General features: G+C 46.3%; 1 protein-coding gene across 8 annotated transcripts in view; it reads right to left on the bottom strand.

Annotated features, from left to right (window-relative positions):
* The window catches only part of ATE1 (arginyltransferase 1), a 97766-nt gene extending 96830 nt beyond the window's left edge, over positions 1–936 (bottom strand). For all 8 annotated transcript variants that reach the window (XM_045291634.1, XM_045291632.1, XM_045291633.1 and 5 more), the window contains exon 1: positions 848–936. The gene's annotated coding sequence lies outside the window, so the exon portion shown is untranslated. The remainder of the gene's footprint in view (positions 1–847) is intronic.
* Positions 937–4081: the final 3145 nt, after the last annotated feature.

The following is a 4081-nucleotide window of genomic DNA, read 5'->3' as shown; positions in this document are numbered from 1 at the left end:
CACCTCAACAGCCCTGCAGTATGGACTGCACCTCAACAGCCCTGCAGTATGGACTGCACCTCAACAGCCCTGCAGTATGGACTGCACCTCAACAGAGAGCAAACAAAAGTCCTCAAGATTGGATCAGTAAACAACACCATGATAAACAGGTAAGACTTAAGTTGTCAGCTATTTTGTTTGGCTCTACAATCAAGGGGCACAAAATCAACAGTCCAGAAATCAAATGACATACTGCATTGGGCAAATCTGCTGCATGAAACTTCTTTAAAGCTGAACAATGAATAAAGAATACTGGATAAGAACCGGAAGCGTCACACATCCCTTGTTTAACAAAGTGAAGGTTTGTGCCGACCTGCAGGGATCAAATGTAATGACACCATTTTTCCAACACCATGGGCACACTTTGTGTGTCACATTGGGGGAATTTTCATAACAGTTTAAACTTTTTCATACTGCTGTTACATCTTTAACAGACTATCAAAACCAAATCTATTGCCATAAAGTGACCGCCAACCCAGAGATCCTATATACAGCTTCTGAGGCTATAAAGCGTTATGGGAGCAGCTAGCCTCCTCTTTCTCCCATGTCGAGGCTTGAACCACCGACCTTGTGGTTAGCAGTCTAATTCTTATCTGAAAATGCCATCATACCAAAAACCAAACTCACTGCCAACCAAACTGATACCGAGTCATAGTGACCCTACAGGACAGAGTAGAACTGCCTCCATGGGTTTCCGAGATGGTAACTCTTTATGGCAGTGGAAAGCCCACCTTTCTCCTGACAGTGCCACAGTACAGCTTAAATATAATTCATACATGCACTGGGAAACCACAAATATGTGACTCACTTTATTATCACATATACTTTATTGCAGTGGCCTGGAACCCAGTCCGCAATATCTCCAGGGACTGCCTGGGTGGTGTTGGCAAAGAATGTTGACTATCCCACTGGTAGACAGAAGAAATCTGTGTTAGAAATACAGACTGACCCGTAGAAGCCAAGATGGTGAGACTGGACAGCACCTAACACCATCATCTAACTACCAACTCAACAGTGCGTAACAAGAGCAATCCATTTAGGAAGGAGCCCAGTGATGCAATAGTTCAAGTGTTCCACTCACTGAAAGGTTGGTGGTTTAAACTTCCCTATGAGTTGGCACAACCACCCAACAAGTCACAGTAATTTATACCAAAGATTAAAATTAAATTGTCTTAATAATAGATTCTCAATGTTCTTTTCCCCTTATTTCCATTTTCCTTTGCTGACATATTTCACAATAATTAAGCATTGTAGTGGTTAATACTACATATTCACTAGGAATACTGTAAAATATATGTGTATCCATAATTGTCTTGGCAAATTCTTCAATTACACAATGATAGTAAAACTATAGTACATATACAGCTCACACCTAATAGTCACCACTATTTACTATAGCTAGTAATTCTTGGAGTCATTTCAACAACCAATTATGAAAATTGCTCTGATTAAACTGCTCTGAAATGATTAAATTATGGTTGGCCACAATCAGTACAAGCCATCTTAATACAACAGTAAGTCAAAAGGTATTGGTACAAAATCGTATAAACCCTTTTTAAATAAAGACCCAAATGTGAAGTTATATATCCACCATCTAGTTCAATACCAGAGGTGAGGAACATCTGGACCACAGGGCACATAAGGCCTACAAAATCATCAATACAATCTAACATCACATACCTCACCGAAGAAAAGCAGTTCCAGCCATCAGCTTAGGGGTGAGTTAATTAAATGCCTGGCCAGTAGGGCCCTTGGATGATGTTATAAACATCACACGGCCCTTGGCAGAGAAAAGGTTCCAAGCCCTATTCCATACACTTTTGAAGGTGTTGTTTCCTTCTCTCTAACCTTCCCCCAAAGTACTCTGCACTCTTCAATTTACATCAGGCCAAAACTGCAGTACTGCCACCCTTTGGGGGTTCAAGGGAGCCTAGGTAGCATAGTGGATTACATGCTAGGCTGTTAACTGCAAGGTCAACAGTTTGAAACTACCAGCCGCTCACCAGGAGAAAGATGAGGCTTTCTACTCCTGCAAAGAGAAACCCAGACGGGTGGTTCTATCCTGTCCTATAGGGTCGCTATGAATCAGGATTGACTCGATGACAGTGAGTTCTTTGAGTTTGGGGTTCAAATCATGTTCCTTTTCAATGTTGTTTAAGTCTGGGGAACAAAAAGACATCTGAAGGGGCAAGATCAGGGTTACAGAATGGACAGGGGCAAGTTCCCCAATGAAATTCCCATAGCCCTTGCTGCCCTTGAAAACTGAGCAGAGGTGCATTGTCTTGATGAGAAAGAAAAAAAAATTCTTTGACACAACTTTCCTGGTCTATTTCTCACCAACATAAGGCAGCTTTCAATTTTCTTGAAACTTCTAATAACTCTCTGTGGCCATCCTGTGTCCTTCAATACATAGATTCCCAAAGACAGCCACCACAACCTTCTGAGGATCTCTCTGCTTCGAATTTAACGAGCCCAGCACATGCCCTCAGAAGCCATCACCACCACCAACAAAACAGCACTGGTTGGGCTTATTTGGAAGACACCGTAACAAGATGAAGACACCGTAGTCATACAGGGATTACGGAAAGAACTTGTCTGCAGTCACCTGCGAATGGCAGAGACATGTGTAAACACATTTTCTTTGGGTTAATTCATGCGGGTATGAGCTGGAACCCCAGGAGCAATACTTTCTGACTCCCCTTCTTGTTATAATGACCTTTTTAGGTGAAGTGGATCAAAGCAGGTTTCTTCTATGGAACTTAACAGCACAGAGCAACCAATCTTCCACTTATTAAAAGACTGAAAGAAATCCTATAATTAAATGCCTACTAAAACACACATTTTACAAGGTTAAGTTAGGAGTCCTGAGGGCATAGTGGTTACTGGCTGGGTCAGGTCAAAACCACCAATCCTCTGGGGGGGAAGAGACCAGGCTTTCTACACTCATAGTCCCAGAAACTAACAGGAAGAGGTCTACCCTGTCCCCCAGGGTCACTATGAGTCTACATCGACCCTTTGACAGTGACTTTGGATTTTGGTTTGGCATAACTGGGTCTAGGAATACTATCCTCACAAACCTAGAATTCAGAAAGGGGACCTTCTCATACCCATGGCAGTGTTCTTCTAGCGTTTTCTCTCATAACTGTCACCATGTCCCACGTGCTGTCTGGGGGGTCTGTTTATTTTCTCCACTCACCCCCACGCAGCCAGCAGCTCAGGCTTTGATCACCATCACTCCCAAGGGCTGCAATGGCATCCCGCTCCCGCTGCCCACTCAAACACCACACAAGTACTTTTAACGCACAGCTAAATGGCCACACCCCAGCCCGATCAAATCTGTGCTTCACTCTAGGGCACTTCTTCCTTTTCAAAAATGAAAACGACCTTAAAAATACATCCCTTCGAGGCGATCCCGTTTCCTACCCTGCTGGATTTACCAGATTCTGCATTCTGCGTTCCCCAAGGCAGGGCGAGCAAGAAACGCACGCGACGCGCTCTTTACAAACATCAACTCTTTCCCGTAAAAACACTGGATCCCGACTGAAGGGCAACCCAAACACGCCAACCAACTGGAGGGTCGTGCAAGAGGAAGGACGCGGGATAGAAATAAATGCCCGGGGGGAACGTGTTCCAAAGAGATGGGTGCCCACCTGGCCCCCTCCCCAGCAGCAGCCTCGGACCCGCTTCCTGTGCGGTGACATTTCGCCTATCGGTCTTGCACAAGGGTTCGAACCCCCTCCCGGGCTCCACCTCCGTTCTGCAGTATCGGGGACCCTCGCCCGGGAGCCTTCGAAGTCAGCCTCGGCCGCGAACCCCAAGCACCCTCCGATACAGACAAGCTGCCCTGCCCCGCTACTGACCGGCTCCCAGGGGCCGGCGTCGGTTCCCGACTTGTCCCGGGGCTCGAGCCCCAACGGCGGGCCGGCGGCGCGGAGGGGTGGGTTTGGGGAAGCATACGCCCCTAGCAGAGTCCCTGCCAAGTCCGCGTCCCACTGACAGCCTCGCCCCTCCGCAGGGTGTCCCTCCCGTCGCTGGCCCTCCA

Source organism: Echinops telfairi, unplaced genomic scaffold, assembly GCF_000313985.2.
Source record: "Echinops telfairi isolate 266 unplaced genomic scaffold, ASM31398v2 ScPeMD7_70;HRSCAF=299, whole genome shotgun sequence".
Lineage (NCBI taxonomy): Eukaryota > Metazoa > Chordata > Mammalia > Afrosoricida > Tenrecidae > Echinops > Echinops telfairi.
This window is presented reverse-complemented; position numbering and strand designations above follow the sequence as displayed.